Source organism: Marmota monax, unplaced genomic scaffold (genome assembly GCF_021218885.2).
Source record: "Marmota monax isolate L192 unplaced genomic scaffold, Marmota_monax_Labrador192_F-V1.1 WCK01_AAM20220418_F8-fsc00009, whole genome shotgun sequence".
In the NCBI taxonomy this organism is placed as follows: Eukaryota; Metazoa; Chordata; class Mammalia; order Rodentia; family Sciuridae; genus Marmota; species Marmota monax.
The window spans coordinates 771,059-795,492 of NW_026694710.1; positions in this window are offsets into that span (position 1 = coordinate 771,059).

Below are 24,434 nucleotides of genomic sequence, written 5' to 3' on the forward strand. Positions count from 1 at the left end.
ATTAGAAAAGTCTACAACTGACTTTGTGTGATGGGTCACAATTGAAAGAGACACACAAAAAATTTGTGTGAAACTACCTTCAAGCTGTAGGCATAAGGTTTACAAGAACAAATTAACAAAAAGTTCCATTGAGCAATTACGCGGGACATTGACCCACAATGTAGAGTCAAGAAATAGTCAAATATGGGTACATGTCCACACTATCTTTTCATCATGGGAAGTGACAAGAATCTGAACCTGATAGGTTGACTTCCAAAGCTAAAAAAAAAAAGTTAATTTGTTCCTTCCCCAAGATATTTCATTATGGCTAGGCATAGTGGCATACCCCATAATCCCAGCAACTAGGGAGGCTGAGGCAGGAGGAACACAAGTTCAAAGCCAGCCTTAGTGAAACGCAAAGCAACTTAGCAAGATCTTACATATAAATTTAAAAATATTTTTTTTAATAAAAGGAGCTGAGGATGGGTGTCTCAGTGGTTATGTGACCCTGGGTTCAATACCTAATACAAAAAAAAAAACAAAAAAAACCCCGGATATCTCATTATGTATATGCAATACTCCAAAATCTAAAAATATTTGAAATCCTAAGGGATATTAAACTTATATTTATGTATAAAATTCAAACAGTTTGAAATATGTAATACATATATAGAGAAATGTTCTTTTTACTGTAAAAATGCAGTTCAAGAAAGTGAGTTTATAGACGTCTGTGTTCAACCCATTCATGTGGAACCTATACGTAGTCTAGAAACATAAGGAGAACATGGCAGAAGCAAGGTACAGGGAGAGTTGATAAGCTGCAGACTCAGCTGCATTTTCAGTTCAAATAAGAAGGGCTGACAACTAGGAGAACTGACAGCGAGTTCCAGTCTGAGTCTTGCAGACTCTATATCCAGACCCAGAAAGAGTTAATGTCTCAGTTTGAGTCCAAAGGCAAGAAAATCATGACGTCCTGGTTTGAAGGAAGTCCTTAGAAGGAATTTTCTTTTACTTTAGTAAGAATCAGTCTTTTTATTTTATTTAGGCCTTCAGGATTAAAGAGGGAAATCTGCTTTAATCAAACTACCAATACAAATATCAATGTCATCAAAAACCAGGAATATCTAGAAGGTTTGACTAAATATCAAGGCACTCCATTGCTCAGTCAAGTTGACACATACAATTAACTATTGTGTATTAGCAAATTGTATATATAGACATATAATACATATGCAAATTATATCTCTAGTTACATGTATAATAGATTATATGTACATATATGTGTGTATATAAGATGTTTTCAAAAGGATAGTTGTGAGTACTCAAACATTCAATTCCAGTATGTCTCTCTCATCTTTCACTAAATCTGATACTGAAGTCTGGAACATTTCTCTAAGTTTCCTAGATGATTCTTCCTTATTCTAATAGATTTTTTCCTAGCCAAGACCCTTCATCATCCAGATGAATGCTATCAGTCAAACCCCTGTACCTAACAACAGCCCTTATCCTTGAACATGATTTGGTGACTAGGATATGTAGGTAGGTGGCACTTCCTACTAAGTTGTTCTAGAAACAATTTTACTGAAAAGAAAGGGGTGGGCAAAGCAGGTAATTCAGGTTGCTTTTATCCACCAATAAAGACCAAAAAAATGACATTACATTGTTTCTCCTGAAAATTTTATTCATTCTTCATCAATTTACGAATAAAAGTTGGATAAAAATTTTAAGAAATATTTGATTTTAACACACATTTGAATACAAGATACCTAGCATAAATGCCATTGAAATTCAAAATTGAATCAAGTATTCCAAGTAATGACAACATCTGAAAGCATAAATCATGTATGCACAACCTACTAAAACTTGTTCTCTAAGCAGAAGGAAGAATATTTTTAACATAAGAAGGAGTTAAAATCTATAAACTATAATAGCAGGAGGAAAATAGGACAATTGATTTTTACATGTCTCTGTGTAAAGAGATTACTTTTAAATACTTTTTTTCAAAATATTGAGCCATGTTTTTTTCAGGCATTATATAAAGCACTGAAATGCAGACATGCATAAAAATGGTCTTGACCTTAAAGATTCAAAATCTAGCAAAAAAAATTTATTGTTAAATTTCATATACTAGATTCTACAAAACAAATGTTGGCAGAGTGCTGTGGTACCACTAAGCAGAGTCCAATTCTGCCTGGAATGTTAAGAAAGCACTCTCAGAGGAGGTTACATTGCATCTAGTTTTGAAGATTCCTAGACCATTTGCAAACAAAGAACAAGGATCAGGCAAAAAAACTCATACATTGCTGGTGGGACTGCAAATTAGTGCAACCACTTTGGAAAGCACTATGGAGATTTCTCAAAAAAATAGGAATGGAATCACCATGTGACTCAGCTATCTCATTCTTCCATATATTAAAAAAAAAAAAACCTTAAAATAAGCATGAATGTAGGAATACAGCCATATCAATGTCTATAGCAGCAAAATTCACAATAGCCAATCCATGGAACTAACCTAGGTGCCCTCCAAGAGATGAGTGGATAAAGAAAATGTGGTATATATTCAAAGGGGAGTATTCCCTATAAAGAAGAATGACTCTGTGGCATTTTCTGCTAAATGGAGAGAACTGGAGACTATCATGCTGAGTGAAATAAACCAGACCCCAGAAGTCAGGGGTTGAATGTTTTCTTTAATATGCAGAAGCAAGTCCAAAATAAGGGGTGCAAGAAAGAGACAGAGAGAGAGAGAGAGAGAGAGAGAGAGAGAGAGAACAAAAGGCAAGAGGAGGTGGGGGGCTTCCATTAAAATAGAAAAGATTGGTGGACTATATGAAAGGGATTGAGAGGGAGGGAGGAGGAACAGGATAAGGGAGAACAATGATATGATTCTAACTTTTCCTATGTATATTTCATAGTGAATCTTACCATCGTGTATATCCACAAAACACTAACTATATTTTTTTTTGTTCAAAAACTCTAATAGCTGAAAGTTCAGTACAGTAGAGGGAAGGTAACAGAGGGAGGGAAGAAGGGAAGGAAAAGGGGAGTCCTGGGGACAGAATTAGAGCAAATTATAGTCCATGATGTTATAATTATGTCAGAATGCATCCTAATGTTACGTGAAACCAAACAAACAAACAAAAAAAACGATAAAAAAGGTGTAAATATAAAGCCATCTAGACCTGCCCAGCAGAGGAGTTCCAGAGATTTCAGTGAAATCAGTATGACTCCAAGAGGGTTTGTTGTTTGAAGCTACACAAAAGAAGTAACAGGTGGAGTTTCTTCCTGTAATCCCAGCAGCTCAAGAAGCTGAGGCAGGAGGATTGGGAGTTCAAAGCTAGCCTCAGCAACTTAGCAAGGCCCTAAGCAACTTAGCAAGACCCTGACTCAAAATAAAAAGGGTTCAGGATGTGGCTCAATGGTTAAGTTCCCCTGGGTTCAATCCCCAGTACCAAAAACAAACAAACAAAAATGTCAGGAGGAGATACTTGTAAAGTTTCAGTTCACACTAAGGCAGTTCAAACTTCTTCAAAACTTGAGAGCTATATAAATCTTTAATAACTTTATTGTCTAAAATTTCTAAAGCTCCCTGAGATAAGTACTGGTAATTACAACTTTTCCAAGATTTTTTTTGTATAAATACACACGTATACGCACAAGAATAGATTGCATATAGAGTTTTGTTGTTTGCTTTTTCTACTTAAAAATACATTGAATATTTCTTTCCAGATTAATGAGTAGAGTTCTAGGTTATTTCTTTTTAAAAGATACATAAACCAGTCACAGTGATACATGCCTATTATCCTGGCTACTTGGTAGGCTGAGGCAAGAAGATCTATTTTGAGGCTGGCTTCAGCAACTTAGCAACCCCCTGTCTCAAAATAGCAAATAAAAGGGGCTGGGGAGGTAGGTCAGAGGTAGAGTGGTACTGGAGTCAATCCTTAATACCACCAGAAAAAAAATACATAATATACTTTGTGGACATTCAGATATTTACTTATAAAGTAGACTTTTAAGAAGAGCAATGACATCAAATTTGATTTTTAGGTGATTCTAGCAAGAATGTGGAAGAACCTATTGTGTGAGTAGGAAAATGGGACAGAGTCAGTTTGGTTGCTATTAGGATGTAGAAGATAAATAACAGTGAGGGTTGGGGGTAATAAAGGCACCAGGACATTAGAGAAGCTGAATCTAAGAGATATAGCAAAGGCAAAATTCTATATTCTTGAATCGAATCAAATATCAGTGTCAAAATGGACATGGAAAGAGTGAACACAGGCCTGAGTTGCTCAACCTCTGTACATTCCAAGGAAAGATTTATCTTCCGGCACTGGCCCTCAGCCAGGTCCTGGTAACTTCTGAACCCTTAGAATATTCTTCCTAAGAATGTTTTTATATGCTTGAGGCCTTGTGATAAAGATCTATTTGTTCAGGTTGGAGAGATACAGGGGTGAGAATCCTGGACTCTGAGCTTATAGGTATAACCCCCAAGAACCCTGTACACCATGTCTCAGATGAGCTTCAGTGGAGAGCAACACCGTGCACACTGTTGTCACCTATGGTCAGGAGAATTAGGCCCTTACGGCCACCATTTCATTGGGAGAACACTTAAAAAATTGCATCTGGTTACTTCTGGACTTCCCTAATGCACATATCCTTTTGTCGGTTTAATACATATCACATCATTGTAATAAACCATAACCATTAGCATAATAGCTTTTCTAAGTTCAGTGTGTCCTTCAGGCAAATTATGGAGCCTGCTGATTTTAGGGACACTGACAGGGGGTAATCAAGAATCCAGAGTCACTTCTGCACATAAACTAAGTAAATGTGGTGTTATTATTAAAATTAGGAATCCCAGGAGTGAATTTTAAAAAATGAATTTATGAAAAAAATTAAAATAAAGAATTCAATGTGAAACATGGTAAGATTAAATTATTGAAGTAAAGGAAAGAGAAGAACTACGAAACACAACTAAAAAAAAAGTGTATCTTTCATAATAACCAATCTGTTGAACCAGCTCAGACGAATGGATACAGACCTGTGACATATATACACAATGGAGTTTTATTTGGCCATAAAAGAGAATGAAATTATGGCATTTCCTGGAAAATGAATTGAACTAGAAATCATCATGCTAAGTGAAATAAGCCAGACTCAGAAAGTCTGGGGTCAAACATTTTCTCTCCTATGTGGAAGTTAGATCAAAATAAGGAAGAAAAAGGGTGACAGACATAATGAAAAAGAGAGATCAGTGGAGTAGAAGAACAGAGTTGAGGGGAGGAAAAAGGGACGGGCAAAAGGAAGAACAGTGAAATGAAATTGGCCAACTAATGCAATGTACATATATGAATATATCACAGTGAATTTTACCTTTATGTGTATCTATAAAACACTGGCTTTTAAAAACAATAAATAAATAATACAAGGAAGACTAGTAGAGGAAGGGGTCATACGGAGAGAGAAGGGGAGGGCAAAAAGAAGTACTAAAGTAGAGCAAATTATATTACATGCATGTATGATCATTGTTTTAGTCAGCCTTTTCACTTTTGTGGGTAAAAGACCTGACAAGAACAATTCCAGAGGAGGAAAAGTTTATTTAGGGGTTCTGGTTTCAGAGGTCTCAGTCCACAGATAACTGGCTCCATTCCTTGGGGCTTGAGGTGAGGCTGAACATCGTGGCAGAAGAGTATGGTGGAGGGTAGCAGCTCACGTGGTGATTATAAAACAGATTCCACTCACCGGATACAAAATCTATACCCCAATGACCCACCTCTCATAACCCAATCATTTCACCTATGAATGTTCTTGGATTGTTTTACATTATGAGTTTTTGGAGGACACCCAATATCTAAACCCTAATAATTATGTGAAAATAAATCCAAATATTATGTATAACTACAATGCACTAATAAGAACATTAAATATCCTTAAAAAAAGTGAACAGATTTTAAAAATAAATTTCTGATTACATACAGTAGAATACCACATGGAATCACACATCAGGCAAAGTTCTAGAATATTCCCTTCACTCCATAAACGTTCCCAAGTCCCCTCTCAGTTACTTTCATGACTAAAGGTGTCATTAGTATGACTTTTTTCACTCCTGGTAAATTCAACTTCATCTTGAACTCCATATAAATAGAATAATGTACTATATACCTTTTGATGGTCACTTTCTTTTGCTTAACAGTGTGCTTATGAGATCCATCTGTCTTTCCAGATGGATCTGTGAGTGATTTGTTCTTTTTTATTGTTGAACAGTCTTCCTTTCACGAATAAATTGTAATTAATCATGTGGTTTAACATTTCCTGGCAATGTTTGTGTCCTAATACCTGGAACCTGTGAATATTACCTTATATTCAAAAAGGACTTTTCCCATTTAGCATTCACATTTTTGCCAACAGTAGGCATTTAAAGGTTTGCACTTTAATTTTTAAAACTCAAATCTGCCATCAGAATATTTGGAAATTGGCTTGGATTGCCAAGTGGTATGGAGAGGGGTGACAGTGTAGCTGGTGTATCCTAAACATGGCAATAGAGAGGTTTTGATATCTGTACAGTATGGAAGAGGAGCATGAGAGATGGCTTGTGACAAATTAATTGTAATGATTTATATTTTATTTCTTATTTGGTATGAAAGATACCTCTGCCCTCTACTATAGAAGTCTCCTCATATTTATATTATGAACTACATTCCAAAGAAATTTAATTTACTTTTGAAACAGGGTCTTGCTAAGTTGGCAGAGGCTGGCTTTGAACTTGCAATCCTCCTGCCTCAGCCTCTCAAGCTGCTGTGATTACAGACACACACAACTACACTTGGCTAAGAATTTTAATTTTTAAAGATTCATATTTATCTCTGGTTAATAGAAACTCCCTAAGTCTTTTTAATGGGACAATGTAGTTGTTTAATAAATCCTGGTTAACTGGGATTTTTTTTCCACCCTTTGCCAATTCTAGAGTCAGATAACTGGGGTAGGATCTAGTCTGCCAAATGTCATCATCTGACATTAACACTTGGGCCAGCTCTGTTTTGTTCCCTACAGAAAAAGTCAAAAGACCAGCAGAAGGAAAAATACGCCAGGAACTAGCGTTCTAAAGAGCATGGCGGTGAGCATGCCACCAGCTGTCAGGCTTGCATTTATGCCATGGGAAGAAAAGGTTATTCCTGAATCGTGGTGAATGTCAAGTTCTCCCTCACCAGGGGATGAAGGCTGCTGGGCATTGTCCTGTCTGAGAAAATGTAGTTCCTCTTTGAAAAGAAAAATTCCAGCTGCAGTTCACACACAGGGCCTCCTTGGAGAGGGCTAACCTGTCACCCCTCTCTGCTTAAGGCACAGTGACCTCATTTACCTTCTCACTCATTGAGTTGCATGCATTGAAGGCTCTAGAGCAAATGCCCTGCAGAGCCCACTGAGTGAAGGAAACTGAAAGAAGTACCCATGCTTTTGAAGATATACACTAGTAACTACGATATAAATAACTGCTTCCAATTATTTCCCTCTATTCATGTAGTCTTAATCTTTTTATTATTGATAATTTTATGTTGACAGCAGAAAACTTGGACATAAGAAATATATAAATTTGTCATTTACTTATCTTCAAATATGTCCTCATTGTTTTTCTCTTCCTGAAAATGTCAGAAGATGGCTGCTCTATTTTTTCACACATTTGCTCCATGAGGAATTCTCTTTCCCCCTTTGGTTCTTCTCTAGTGCTCTGACCCACCACCGCCATCAGCTTGCAATTTTTCTTCCTTCGTCTTCCTTTAAAAGACTCCCTTCTCTCAAATAGCTCTTTATCCTACAACTTCAGAACCGCTGACCTAGCTATACCTGGAATAAATACTTTAAACATGCTCATTTTTGAAATCCACTCTGCCATTTCTACATAAGTGTGACTGGGTTAATAAACATCTTAAACTAGGACAGCCAACGATATTTTTGCCAATCCAAGCCAATTTCCAAGCATTATCTGATGGCAAAATTGAGTTTTTAAAACTTAAAAAGCAAGCCTCTGAAGGCTACTGTTGGCGAAGTGTGAATGCTAAGTGGGGACTCGAAAAAGAATCTGTCACATCTCTCCTACCCACGATGGTCAGTGTTCTATAGCTAATTCCAGTATCACTAATGACACATTTATTTCTATATCTTGCCATAGAATAATAACTAAGATGGAACCTTTGTGTATCATTAAAAGTTGTGAGAACAAGTTTTATGATAAGTCAATTATATTTATTCTGTTATTATTAAAATATTGAAGGAGATATTTCTAAATACATAGGCATATAAAATCCACTCTTAGACAACAAATATACTTTTTGAGCACCTAATTTAGTCTGGGCACATTAAAAAGCACATATATAAGCCCAGAAGAAGGAAAATTGGAGTGGGTCATTTTATAAAAGCATTAGCATATGTGCCCCAACTAAAGTTTGGTACATATCTCCCTGAAAATGTTTCGGATTTTGCTCCTTACAGGATACTAAGGATATTGAATATACTTTGAGAAGTATTGTGAATGTAGGTATTACTTTTGAAGAATGCTATATTAACAATAAGCATTATGGATATTGTAATTCTACATATACATTTTTAAGTAATATTGTGATCCATAATTATGATTATCAAGCTCAATAATCAATAAGTAAAATCATCAGAAAAAAAACAAACTAGCCAAATTTATCTTGAAAACAAAGGACAAAGCAGGAGGTCCAAATACTTCCTGATTCAAAACATATCACCAAACTACAAATGCAAATCAGGTTTTCAAAGATATATTTCTACTCCTATATACATTTTCAGCATTATTCACAATAACCAAGAGGTAGGAACAGTTTAATTGTCCTTAGAAGGATGAATGTCTGGAGGAAATGTGGCATGCATATAGCATGGAATATTTTCAGCTGTAAAAAATTAGGAAATCTTATCAGATACCACAATATGAAAGAACCTAGAGGACATAAGAGAAATATGCCAATCATATAAGGACAAATACTACTGATTCCACTTTTATGAGGTATCTATAGTGGCCAAACTCATAGAATTTGAAGAGTAAAATTATGGTTTCAAGGAAATAAGGAAATGGGAAGTTGTTTTTCAAGAGTATAGAGTTTGGGTTATGAAGGCTGAAGAAGTTGCAGAGATAGATCTGCTGTATATAATTATGATTATAGTTAACAATATTATGCTGTGTGTTTACATTTCTGATGAGGCTAAACAAAATTATATGTTATTTACCCTAAAAAGAGATTTAAATAGCACTGTGTTCATCAGCTTTCTATCACTGTGATAAAATACCTGACATAATCAACTTATAAGGAAGAAAAGTTTATTCTGGCTCATGGTTTCAGAGGTTTCAGTATATGGTCAGCTGGCTCCATTGCTTTGGATCCTGGGCAAGGCATAATACGATAGCTGGGAGCATGAAGTGGACTAAATTTTCTCACCTCCTGGTGGCCAGGAAGCAAAGGGAGACAGACAGAAAGGGGCTGGAGTCTTAATATCCCCTTCAAGGGCATGCCCCTTATATTAGGCAGTTGTTGTCATTGTGAACAAAATACCTGGAAGGAACAACTTAGAGGAGAAAAATTTATATTGCGCTCATGATTTCAGAGGCTCAGTCCATGGTCAGAAGATTCCATTGCTCTGGCCCCAGGTTGAGGCAGAACATCATTGTGGAAAGGATAGCAGTGAAATGCATCTCGGCTCACAGAGAACAGGAAGCAGGAAGATTGAGAAAGAAGCCAGGGATATGGTATAATCCTCAAGGACATACCCCAACCCCAGTGTCTTACTTCCTCCAGCCACAATCCTCCTGCCTTGAGTTACCACCCAGTATTCCATTTAAATTATTAGTTCATCAAATGGGTTGGTGCACTGATGAGGTCACAGCTCCTAAAATCAATCATCCCACCTCTGACGTTTCTGCATTGCCTGACATATGAGCCTTACAGGGAACACCTTATATCTAAACCATAACACTCCAATCACCTAACTTCCTTCCACTAGCCTCTACCTGTTAAATGTTCTACTACCTCTCAGACTGGCCACCAAGCCTTTGGTATATGGGCCATTAGGGGACATTCAAGATCCAAACCATATTGAGCACCAAGATTTGTATAACACACTTCCTGGAAAATTCTGCTTCAGCAGATCTTAGTGCTGCAGTAATTATTCCTGAATTATTGAAGAAAGTAATTGAAGTGAAGTAGAGCCTACCAGAGTTTTTCACACCCCTAAATTACTTTTGTTTTGGAATGCCTTTTAAAGCTATGTGCATGATATATATGCTGTGTGTATGTGTGTGTGTGTATCAGACTTATGGGTTTATTTATGGATTTCCACAGATTTTCTCTTGGCCCACTTTTCTTGAATAGCTGTTCTCTGAGGACAGAATAAAATTTGGTTAAACAGGCAGATTTTCATTTTTAAAATGTTTAGAGCAATGACTAGCAAACATTTTAGTCACAGGTCCCTCTTTACTCTCTTAAAAATTATTGGGGACCTCAAGCAAGTTTTTGAAATTGGAATTACATCTATAAAAATTTAACCTTATTAGGAATTGAGCTTATAATTTAAAAAATATTTATTAGTTTACTTAAAATAACAACACACCATCCTATATTATAGGTTTAACACATTTTATGAAAAATATATTTTTCAAAACAAGAAAGCATCGAAAATGAGTACAATTATTATACGTTTTCTTAATTAATTTTTTAAATTTATATGTGACAATGGAATGCATAACAATTCGTATTACACATATACAGCACAGTTTTTCATATCTCTAGTTGTATACAAAGTATATTCACACTAATTTGTGTCTTCATACGTGTACTTTGGATAATAATGTCCATTAAATTCCACCATCATTTCTAACCCCATGCCCCCTCACTTCCTCTCCAACCCCTCTGCCCTATTTAGAGTTCATCTATTCCTTCCATGATCCCCCTCCCTACCCCACCATGAATCAGCCTTTTTAAATCAGAGAAAACATTCGGCATTTGGTTTTCTGGGATTGGCTAAATTCACTTAGCATTGTCTTCTCTTACTCCATCTATTTACCTGCAAATGCCATGATTTTATTCCCTTTATTGCTGAGTAATATTCTATTGGGTATATATACCACATTTTTTTATCCATTCATCTATTGAAGGACATTTAGTTTGGTTCCGTAGTTTAGCTATTGCAAATTGTGCTGCTATAAACACAGATGTGGCTGTGTCCCTGTAGTATACTGTTTTTAAGTCCTTTGGGTATAGACTGAGGAGTGGGATAGATGTGTCAAATGGTGGTTCCCATCCCAACTTTCCAAGAAATCTCCATACTGCTTTCCATATTGGCTACCCCAATTTGCAGTGCCACCAGTAGTGTATGAGTGTATTTTTCCCCCACATCCTCACCAACACTTATGTAGGATTAGGTCCCAATTTCCTTCAAAAGACTCCTTTGGCATAAGAATTAAAATCAAGAATAAATAGGATGGACTCAAACTAAAAAGTTTCTTCTCAGCAAAATAAATAATCTGTGAGGTGAATAGAGAGTCTACATCTTGGGAGCAAATCTTTATCCCTCACACATCAGATAGAGCACTAATCTCTAGAGTTTATAAAGAACTCAAAAAGCTAAACATAAAAAACATCAATAAATGGGCCATGAACAGAGACTTCTCAGAAGAGGATATACAATCAATCAACTAATATATGAAAAAATGTTCATCATCTCTAGCAATTAGAGAAATGCAAATCAAAACTACTCTAAGATTTCATCTCACTCCAGTCAGAATGACAGCAAATCTTTCATGAATGAAAGAATAAGAGTGGAGAAACATTATAGTTCCTTAGAAGTACTTTCATATTGCTGGTCCCCTGGAAGGTTCTTGAGAACCACACTTTCTAATGTGGAGGGTGTCAGTATTTTAAAAGCACCTAGCTCCCTGAGTAGCTACCTGGAGGTGCAGGCCCTGTGGGAGTGTATTGGTGGAAGTGCTTCAATAGAATGAAATTCACCAAGGTGCTTAGGTCATGTTGCCTCATGCTGCCTGTAGAAAGTACAGACATATAGAGAAGGACTCCAGAGGAACAAAATGATATTGATAAGAGGGTGAAATATTTTTCTAGAGTTTCCAAGTCAGAGAAGATTTTGAACAGCTTCATAGTACTTGAGAAGAGGAAAGAACAAGAAATTTTGGCAAGAATTTGCAATTGCTAACAGCTTAGTCTTGTAAAATCTTGAAAAAGAAATCAAGATAAATATCAAAATTCATGTTGAGTGAAGAATTCTTTATTACAAAATAGACCTCCCTATTTGACATATAGAGAAATAAGACTTTATAAGTAGATGAAAATCTTTTTTATATTCATGTTTCTCAACTCAATATTTTCTATATATCTTCCTCTTGAGAAGCATTTCTTCGTTTTGTTTTTGATCAGATCAACAACTTAGTTTATGAGTGATTCTAGTTCCTGATGTCATAGCCTATGGATGGGATTTAGAATTATAAAACACAAGTTAAAATCATAGCTCTGTAATCTATTAGATGATCTTGGGCAAGTTGATTAATTTTATGACTCTACATTTTTACTTATAAATAAGATATAGTAACATGGCATGCAGGAAGAAACAAATGAAATATACATTTGCTAACCTAAATAATGTCAAAAACAATAAATATAGCATTAATTAAGTTTTTATTAAGATTCATACATATTTTATTAAGATTTATTATTAATTCAGAGTATTTTTTTTCAGTACTGGGGATTGACGAGGGACACTCTACCACTGAACTATATCCTCATCCCTTTTTACCTTATTTTTTTTTTAATTTTGAAATAAAATCTCACTAAATTGCAAAGACTGGCCTCAAACTCGCCATCCTCTCACCTCTACCTCCCCAGTCACTGGAATTAAAGGCAACTACTGTGCTACTGGTTCCAGTCTGATTATTTTTAATATAGTCTAACTATTGCCCGTGTAGACATCATTATATTCACATATCACTGTTAAATTCTTGGATGTGTTCATTGTATAACTGAGAAAAAAGGAGAAAAATTTAGGAATGATGGAATAAAGACAAGGAAGCGGTAGAGAAGCTGGGAGCCAAAATTCTGTCCTCTCTCTCAGAACTAATTTTAAATATTTGTGTGAAACTCTGGGCTCAAATACAACTACTTCAGAGAATATCGTGACAATGGCGTCCTTTTTTCCTCTGCTCTGCTCACACCTACCACTGTTCTGGTACACAGAAGTCCTCTGCTGTAGGAATGTCTTAGAATTACTAAGACAAACTATTTGTCTCCTCTTTTCTAAAACAATATAGGAAATGGACTTGTGGAACTGCCCAAGCCACGGTGGAGAGAGCCAGTTTAGCTGTTCCTGGGTCCTGTTTCTTCAGTATTGGTCCTGCTCTGGCAGGCTCTTTCCTCATTACTGCTAGTGGCTGGCAGCCAAGGACAAGTTCCTATTGTACAACCAGCAGCACAGAGAATCTATTCCAGTATATTCCATAGAAAGAGAAAGAGGATTTTCTTTCCTAGAAGCCTTGGCAAATATTGTCCAGTGTCTCTGAGATAAGTGCCCACCTGTGAACCAATCTATGTACAAGAATTTTAGGACACACAACTCTAAATCAAGAGCCAATCAACATCCATTGAAACTTGGAAGCAAGGCATGAGTTGATTGTAAAACATTCAGCCAAAGGGGAAAGAGAATCTCCTGTAATGAAGTTAGGGTCAGATAAATGAAAGATGGGAGAAGAAATGCCAATGAACCAAAGTTCATTTTTGTTACCTTAGTGAAAGCTCCGGTGTCCTCCTGTTGGGCTGCGACAGCTAGCAGGAGTGGTCAAGCAGCACATGGATAAAAGGAGACTGAAAAAAGAAACTCTCAGCCCTTTCATGATGACTCTATTTGATAGGCTGGCTTCCAGTTCATTAAAGACAGGTTTGTAACTTGCAGGAGCAAGAGGAAAATGACTAGTGTCTGGGATGGTGGTTTCTGTGTTGAGGAGCTTAAGGGAGCTGTGGTCTTCAAAGGCTGGATTTTTTTTAAATTAATGCATTATAGTCATACATAATATTGAGGTTTGTTCTGACATAATTATGCAGGGCTTTGTTTATTTCACATCTAATCACTTTTACTCTTCTTTCCTGTATCTCCCTACATCCTTTGGCTTCTCCTACCTTACATCGCCATGAATGCTGTTCAATAGAAATACAGCATAAGCACAAGAACAAAGCCACATCCATAATTTAAAGTCACATATTTTAAAGTAAAGAGAAATTATATTAATAACAATGGACTATACAAAACCCAATATATTCAAAATATTATTTTTCCCACATGTGATAATTTTTTGAAATGTCACTCATGAGATACTTGCCTTCTCTTTTTTGTGGTTCTCAGTCTTTAAAATACAGTGTGCTGCATATAGTTGCTGTGACCAGGAGCCACAGCATGGAACCATGTAGCTTCATACTCTGGCACCTGAAGCTATCTCCTCTTCCCTGATGTTTCAGGTTTCTCTAACTTCACATGCAATTTCTGGCTTGCATGTGCTCACATTGTGTTCCTATTGGACAGGGCTGATGGACACACAATGGGGCATGACAAGTGAGGCTGGCAGATGTGGAGGAGAGGAAAGCTGTTGAATATTTTGCCAAACTAAGTTTGTTGGTCTTAGTGAACATATTTTTGTTTTTTATTGCTGACTTTGACTATTAGCACATCCATAAAGACTTCCCAAAACCCAGTGCACTTCCCGAAACCCTGACTTTCCTTGGTCCTGTGCTGATCCCAGTCATCCACATTAATATACATGTCAAAGTATTTACCCTCAAAAATCCAAAGATTTAGTGAGAGTGAAACCCTAAGCCATAAATCTCTTGAGGTCAAAGACTGTGTTTCGTTCATCATCATATGCACAGAAGTAAGTCCAGTGACCAAAGTGAAAAAAATACACAATAAACCATATTAAAATGAAGACAAGGGAAAAGGGTCACAATTTTAAGAGCTTGAACTCTCACCCACTGTTTCTGGGGCTTCTGCAGCATCCCTCTTGTCTGATGAGAAACTGTGTTGTCTTCTCTATGATGAGCAAAATGAAGACCACCATTATCAATCCTCCCCAAATTCATGAGCAACTCACAGTGTGAACACTATTAGGCAATGACAATTTGTATCATTTTCATTTATATTATTAGAAATATTTAAAAACATTACTTATATCTAGCTCTGTGAAAAAGAACTAAATCCAGATGGCTTTCTTTTTCATTTATCATGTGCTGGGCACTATGTTCTTCATTCATATCCCTTGACGTCAATCCATCACATCAGTTGATATCAATAGTATCTAATAGATGGAATTTTTAAAAATTTCCAATTGCAGTAAAATATGGTGTGGTGGTAAGAAAAAGTTAAGATACAAATAGAATTTATATTCCAGCTTTAGTCTTACTCACTGAACACAGCTAATCGTCTAAATGAGATAGATTATTGTTCAGAAATATCAACTGCCCCCTCCACATCCCAATTAAAACAGTGAAGTGTATTTTATTACTTCTTTTTCTTTTCTGGGGGGTAGGGCACAGGGGATTGAACTCAGGGGCACTCGACCACTGAGCCACATCCCCAGCCCTATTTTGTATTTTGTTTAGAGACAGGGTCTCAGTGAGTTGCTCAGTGCCTCCCTGTTGCTGAGGCTGGTTTTGAACTCATGATGCTCCCGTCTCAGCCTCCAGAGCAGCTGGGATTACAGGCATGCACCATCATCATTATCTCTAAACTATGGACCTGACAATGTATTTTGTTTTTTTCAATGAAAACTGAGAAGACACTTGTCAGTTGCTCCTCTCTTCCATCCCTCGCATTTACAAGAGAAAATATTTCCAGGCATTCTGGTTCCAAAGATCCCTCCAAAACTTATACTAAAATGTAATTGCCATTGTAACAGCATTGGGAGGCCCTTGGGAGGGGATGATGTCATGCCAGCTCTGCCCTCACATGTAGATTGACCTGTTATCTCAGGAGTGGGTTACATATTGCTGAAGTGGGCACCTGATAAAGAGGATGAATTTGGCTTGATTGCTCTCTTGGCCTAATGGATGCTCACTTGCCCTTCTCCCATGTTATGACCCAGCATGGAGGCCCTTTCCAGAAGTGGGTACTTCATCTGGGGGTTTCTCAGCCATGAGCCAAATAAATTTCTGTTGTTCATAAATCATCCAGTCTATGGTGTTCTCTTATAGCAGCTGAAAACAGATCAAAGCATCAGGCTAACCCTTAGGTATTGAAGGAAGAAAGGAAATTCATGGAGTAGAGCCAAGTAGCCTTAGTGAGGTCCATCTCAGCTGGGCCACAGCCAGCCAACAGCAAAGCTTTTCAACCCAACCAGGCAATTAAGCTGACCTAGACATTCAAGAAAATATATATACCTGTTGATTTAAACCACTCAATGTGAGAATGATTTTTAGAAACATTACTTGTGGTCATAGTGGTTTCCACATTTGCAAAGCAAGGTTAATAACTACACATACCTCACAGTGGTTTGTCTAAAGGTTTAGAGGGAAGCCTGGCATCCTAAAAGCACTGTACATGTGTATTAGATGCCATTTTTTAAAATGAAAAATAATGTAGAGGGAAGAGATGTTTAAGTTATGTGTTCAAGGTCAATTGATAGTTCAATGATGGTTAAAGATGGAATCTAGTTCTGAGTCGGCAGAACACCTCCAATGTCCAAGATGTCCACAGTTCAGTACGTAAAGTGTAAACTACCATTGGTGGAAACTGTTCCTGGGAAGTGGAGCAGGTCATTATAGGAACAGACTGGGCTTTTGACTCAGAACTTGACATCCTGAACCAGCACTTGGGTGCTCCCTGGGAGGAGGAATGTGGATACACAATCAAGACGCCTTCTATCTTGAGACAGCAGAGAGAAAAAGGCCCCTCTCCACCTCCTTATTCTTGATGTAATTTGGAACAACTTAATGTTTCCAAGTTTCAATTTCCTTACCTGTGAAGCTGGGACAATATTACCTCCTCTTAATATAATTTTGAGAGGATTAAATGAAATAACATGCGAGGCAGCTAGAAAATACTGGTTTCCTTTTTCTCCTCAGTCCTTATTTTTTTTTCCTTTCTTATGAGATTACTCTGAGTGTTCTGTATATCTCATTGAAGTAAAATTAAATTTTCTTACAACACCTCACAAGAGAAGAGAATTAATTAAAAGGATGCTTTGGGAGAATTGCTTAAGTACTCTCAATTATAATTATGGAATTCAAATCTTGAGTAAATAAAAACAATTTAATAAAATTAAATTGTGCAGTGGGATAAAAAAATAGCCCCATTAAGTTGTCGGGACAGTTATCTGCATTTAGACTTCGAGATATTGCTCATGGTGTGCCCTGCTCTTGCTTTCTCCTGTCCACCAACCCAAAGAACTTGAGAGAGAACAGAAGTGTATTTGATCATTTTCAAGTCCTTGTCTCCAATTTTGTCATAGATGTTATTGATTGACTCAGTATCGAACCCCTCTCTATGTCTTTCTCTCTCTAAATGAGAAGTTACTCATGCATTTCCCAGCTTTCCTTCAAGTTGAGGAAAGCCATGGGACACCGTCCTGTCCACTGAGATATACAGGGAAGTCTACTGAGGGATTTCAAAGAAGGATTTTGTTCTTCTCTTGAAATGGGCTTTCCTTCCCCCTTTTCCTCCTTTGAATTCAATTCTGATGTCTGAAATTGCCATAAACATGTTAAGCCAAAATGAAATGGGCAGTACAGGCAACAGATGGAAGGATATCAGTATTGAGGGATAATATTCCAAATATTTACTAATAAATCCTGTGTGGGTATCAACCATTCAGAAAAGAAATCAGAACAATTGAAGCAGAAGATAGTTCCTGCAGGGTCAGAGCAATTACACAAGAATCTGACAGGTGTAGTGGTTCCTGCCTGTAATCCCAGCTATTGGGGAGACTGAGGCAGAATGATTGCAAGTTAGAGTCTAGCCTGGGCAATTTAGCAAGATTTTTCAAAAAAAATAAAAAAAGTTCTGTGGATGTAGATCAGTAGTACAGTACTCCCAGGTTCAATCCCCAATACCTTAAAAACTAAAGATGTGACCTGTGTAAACTTGGAAACCACCAAGCATAAGCCCTGAAGTCATTGACATATAGTAACAAATTTGGACTTAAACTCCAAATCTCTAAGCAGGAAAATCTAGTTTGCAGTAAAAACATTATTTATAGAAATAAATTCACTGTTCTAATCCTTAAGTGATTCTGCACTATGGAAAAAGAATTATATAAATAGTTTAAAGGCAGAAAAAAATTTAAAGCAGCTACTTTGACTAGTAGACATTAATAAAATTGAAAGCTTCACATGAAATTCCCCTGAAAAAGGTAGATTAAATTAATATTTAAGACACCTTTACTCTATAAAGCATTTTGAATGTTTAGGGATTTTAAAACTTAGGAGTAGGCATGAAGAAAAGAGACATGCCATACAATATTGTGCTTATAATTTACAATGCTCTGCCGTGTACTTAAAGTTTTGTTCAGAAATTGTCTTTATGTATTTTCAATGCAATAAAAAAGTTTTATTTCAAAACAGCACTCTTTGAAAAATGCTTAAGTTCAAACATGTAACTAATAATCCATGGTTACTAATTAGTTGTCTAAAAAATAAAATCCATACTTCTCAAAGTTTGCCACCAGTTCCTCTCTTCGCATCTTAGTCACCTTCATTATGAAGATGCTGCTTCAGCAAACATTCAGCATTGACCTCATAGTGCACACAGCATGACCTTTTGTAATTACTGTGGCCATTCTGTCTGCATCTTTAAGAACAGAGATGGTGGTGTCCACAGAATAAGGCTTTGGAGTAAGACAGCTGAATTTGATTTCTATCCCCAGCTCTTTACTTGTTCTTGTCCTTGGATATCTTTTTCAAGTTTTCCGACCCCCCCTAATTTTCCAACTTGCAAACTGGAGATAGAGACTACCAAGTTTTGAGTAAAACTGCTTATTTTAAGAACAAAGAACGGTGCCTGCCATATGGAAAGAACTCTACGAATCTTAGTTTCATTTAATTTCCAGTTTGAATTGCCAATGACTGCACACGAATGTCTGCTGAATAGAATGGACTCTTACACTGGTGAGGAGAAAATTTCTTGCAGCCTGTTGGACACACCAACCCCACAGGAATCTCTTCCTTCCATAATTAAGGAACCGTCTTAAGCTCTTACCCCATGTTGCCCTGTGCACTGCTTTAGATAGATGTCCTTCATTAGACTGTGAGTTGCTTCCAAGTGATCATCCACCCTTTCAGTATTTCTGTTATTTCACACTGTTCTTTGCATGGAGAATTTAAATATTTTTGACAAAATGTGTATAGCTGTGGAGAGAGGCTTCATGATTCTAACTAAATATGTCAAAAAGTCACCTCTCTGCATGTGTCAAACAGGGACAATTTTCCAATTGAAACAACACGTTAAAGGTCAGGCATGTCCCTAAATCTCAGAAGAAAATCACAGTTTGAAAATGAGCTAACCTATTTTTCTCCTGTAGTAATAAATCTGTGTCTCAACCATGGTTTCTATAATAAGGTTTCAAACATGAATTCCTTGTTGAAGAATAGTTGTCACCTAGGAAACAAATTTCAAATTATTTGCAAATGAAAATCTACCCAAAAGGACCTGCAATTCTAGTTTCAGGCATCTTCAAAAAACGAAGTAATCCAACTGACCTGAAGAAAAATTAATCAGATGAAATAATACTTATGTTTTTCATTTTTCTGAAAAATGCTCATGGGAAGAAAAGTTCTTAATTAATTCATTTCCTAAAAATATTCTCTTTACTTATATAACTTCCAATGTCATTTGAAGATGAAATTTCTATAATCCAGTGTAAAAGGTAATGTTTTAAGAACATGGCTAGATTACTGTGTCTCTTGATATACAATGACTCCTCTTTATTTAGGAAAGAAATAAGTGAAGGTTATATAAGCCCTAAAAATGCAACTCTCTCCAAAATCAAGTGGTATAATTTAAAAAGGAAGTAAGAGAAAAATGATTAAAAATGTCTAGGTAGCAGATACTTAGAAAATGTACATTATATACTAATATTTACATAAGAACTCATGTATACTATTGCACATATGTGTAATATACCATTTTCATGCTTGAAGAAAATCAGGTCCTACTATTGTTAGTTTACACAAAGGTTAGACATTTTCCTGGTGATTTTGACAACCTTTCATTTAGTTAGCTGTCTTTAATTATTCATTACTTAGCAAAATTCAAAGCATTTACATACCAACAAAATTGAGATTAGGACAATGTAGCAATGCCACCACTATCCTTTTCCATCTTGTTTTATTTTTGTTTGTTGTTGTTGTTGTTTAAATGGGTGCCTCATTGAAAACAGTGGCAGGCCACATTTAGGCATTTATTCCAAAACTAGTCACACTTGTCACTCTGCCCACTCTGGGTACCACTAAACTCACTCCCCAACCTCAATATTATTGTTAACATTAAAATGTTAGTTGAAATTTGTTGAAATCACTCTAGAGAATAAACCACATTCAACTTAGATAACTAGTAATTTAAATACAAGTCAATGTTTAACAGTCTTCAAAATTGTATGCAAATTGAAATTGGAAACCACTTGCAATCTTTCTTTGCTAACAAGTTGATAAAAACCCATACTTGTTCCTAGATAAGTAATTGCTTATGTTCTGGATTTATTCTCTCCTTTTATCAACTTTTGCTTCTTTCTGTTGTTTGGTCTCTCCTTTCCATTGTTTCTGGGATGGATCTCCTGTCAGTCTACTATATTTCCTCTGTTGTCAAAATACATTATTTCATGAAATATGCATATTCACCTCTTCCTATTTCGGTTCCTCTTCTTCTTGCATAGTCAGTGTGAAGGCTGGGGTGGCGCTCAACTCAGGTCATTGTAAGTCTTGGCAATGCCCAGCTCTGAAATGACTTTTTCACTGTGGGGATGGGTAGGCTAAGCATTCGTGTATGTTGGAGGAAAAAGTACATGATGGAGTGCATCTCTGCTGCTTCTCTCCTACCATCTATTGTAAAAATAACTAACATTCATTCACCAAGAGTTGAGCACTTACTGTAGGTCAGACACTGCGCCAAACACGGAAAATGCGAATTAAGTAAGCAGAAATCCTGTCTTCATGAGGCTTAACATCTAGTGGTGGAGAGATTGAAATGGTTGATGAAATACAATACACTGTAGAGCTTTTTAATATGCTAATTCCTGCACTAGGTGTTTTCTCCTAGTGCTTCGTCCACATTATCTTCTATATGTATTAAGCAATAAGTGATATTTGCCTTCTTAACTTGAAGGAAAAAAAGGTTCTTTCCTATCCAAGTAGCACTGGGCTTTGAAAGTATTCTGCATTTGAAGTTATGTTTATTACAGTGCAAAGTCTTTCATGTGGAGTCTTATAACCACCTGCATTAAAATCACCAGTCATACGTGTTCAAAATTTTGCTCTATCAGTTGCATTCCACATCTCTGTATCAGGATCTCTAGGAGGTGAGTTCATGTACCCACATAATTAAGCACTTTTAGGTGGTTATTATGCTTGCTATTTATGATGAGGTAAATGGCTTAAATAGGACCTAGAGCCAAGCAATCAAAAGCCCCCTCCTGGTTCTGCTCTTTAAGGGGTCTTACCCTACTAGGTTAGAGCAGTTAGGCTTTCTGTGAAATATTTCCAGAGATAGAACCTGGGATATAGGGAGTTATTAGAAAGAACTCTTATGACCAACCCCTGTGGAAAGGAGGAAAGAAAGGCAAGATTGGACAGAAAGCAAGTCAGGTTCCTTGATAGTGTTGGCCAACCTCAAGGGTTTCCCTGGATCTTAATCACTGCTCTCCAGCATAGGAACAAAATGATCAGGACTTTACAGGCCTACCTCAACCAGTCATTAATTACAGGCTGCCCAAGGAATGATGAAACTTTGAGCTAGGTAGTTCTCTGTAGCTGAAGCAATTCCTGGAAGGACTGACAGAACCCTTAGCACCTAAGGCTTCAAGACTTTCCTGACTGGATTGCCTGGATGATACACGCTCAGAAGCATCACATTCAATCCCTCCACTGCTATATCCATCTTGACCTGTTATATGGTATGAAAAATTTCAGGTTCAATTGGAGATAGTCATCTACAACCTTTGTCACCACCCCATTTGTAGACCACAGTGTAGATAGCTAAGACTCTGAAAGTTCCTGCTCTCAAACCTACATACAGGACTTGTGTTGGCCTCTTTCTAGATCTGGCAGCACTACCAGTGTGTGCAATCTTAGCCCAGGCGAGTGGTCATGGTGCGTCTCTTCAAAGACATGAACAGAGTTTACTCGTGCAGCCTAATATTGTCACATCATGTTTCCAGCCCTCACAGAACCAAACTGGCACACTGCCAACCCAAGAATCCAAAACCTCTCAATTCAAACTTGAACTTTCAGTTTGTCATGCAGAGATATATGTCAAGGAAGGGTGCTAGAACATATTTTATTTTACCAGTTTCCTAACTTGATCTACAATGTTTTATTATTTAGATGTCTGGTCCTCAACTCCCCACTTGGACTTTTGCTCCAGGCCCTGAAAATATTTTCAAACCTGTACAAAAGAGTTTCATCTCATGAAAGAAAAACAAAATACTTGAACTTCTTTCTTTCATTTGCACCTTTCCAGGTACTGCTGCTCAGGAAGGTAAGGCACTTTGGTAATGGATCACTAACTCTGAAGGAGTAAGTCATTACGTGGAACTTGTGTAGGCTCCCAGCTCTTGCCTATTAATGCAAAGCTGGCTTTGCTGTGAGATGTGTGGCTTTGAAATATTAATTATCCTGCTTTCCTCCTTGTCTGGCAGTGGGGAGGATTGAGCGAATTATATTAATCCACATTTCCAGGTGCTGCCTAACTAACTGTCCACAGACACACTCCCAAAATTGGGACTCAGTTTCATATTGCAGGGGTCACATTCATGCTGAAGTAGGAAGAGTAAAAGCAGCTAGAGTATATTTCCTCATTGGAGCCCAAGATTTTGAGTTGAGAATAGACACTGCTTCTGTAGGAGAAGTTCTCCAGAAGGACTGCGACCTCTCTTATTTCTTATGATTTGAAATTTATTCATTTAGATCTTGATTTTTAGGATAAACTTTCTCATGTTAGTACATTTAGAAAACAGTGCATGAACCCAAAGCAGAAAAAGCATAAAAGAATTTAAATTCCCTCAAATCCTATCACTCAATCTGTTTGTGATTAATATTTTACTGCCTGTCCTTGAAGAAAAAAGTACAAGTGGAGAAATAAAAAACTATATGCATTCTTTTATAAAAATAATATTGTTCCATTTTAATTCAAAAATGTTATATTCATCTTTCATGTAAACACATTTAAACATATTATTCTTAATTACATTTAAATATGTAATTCTTATATATAGTGTTCCATTATATAGTTATGGATGAAGAATTTCTTGATTATTTCCCAAAATAGAAATTATTTCCCAAATTAGAAAATTTATTTTTCTGATGCAAAGTATCATTTGTATAAATTCCAAGTAAATACATCAAGGGGAATAAAACAGCTGAAAATTTAGTTTTCTAAGTGCCTTAATTAGTAAGATGTTGCATTTTTTAACATTATCTTATTACTTGTATAATTTCAGCCTGAAAACCCAGGAGAATTCAATTTTTATTTATAGGCTTATAGCTTTTATATTTACTTTTTGAATTACTTTACTGACTTGAAAATATTATTTAAATCTTCTCCTTTAAGTGCAAAACATTTCTGGGCATAATCTGAAGCTGAAAGGAATTCTGTGTAACTCATCACATTGAAGTCTAGAATGAAGAAACCACTTACTGAAACAAATTGGTAGTATGCTCACACAGAGCGAATGCTTTACATTTAAAACGAAAAATAAACAAGTTCTCACAATCAATGCTTTTGCAAGTCATTTCTACATCATTAGCTTAGAGTCAAGAAAGTAACTCATTATTGAAATAACTTCTTATGGGAAGAAAAGCAAGAATATGCTTAGATGTAGTTGAAATCAGCAGATTACAGCCACTTGGTTGAATTTTAAATTACTTTTGTCTTTTTTTTTTTTTTTGCAATCTATTTTTTTTTCCTTCTTATAAAACTATGCAACACAGAATTAGAAAATTGGAGTGACAGAAAAACTGGATGTGTGGGTAATCTGGTGGTTGCATCCAGTCAGAGTGTGCAGAAGAACAGATACACATTACAAAACTTCAATGATAAAAAAAATGGATTCTTAGCATGAGGTCAAATTCATTCTAAGTTTTAAAGTATACTTGGCATAGTTATGTAGCTTCAAGTGCCAATAGCAATTGACTAAAAGTCAGTTCATTTTTTTCAAACAGAAGACTGTATAAATGACATTCCACTGTCTG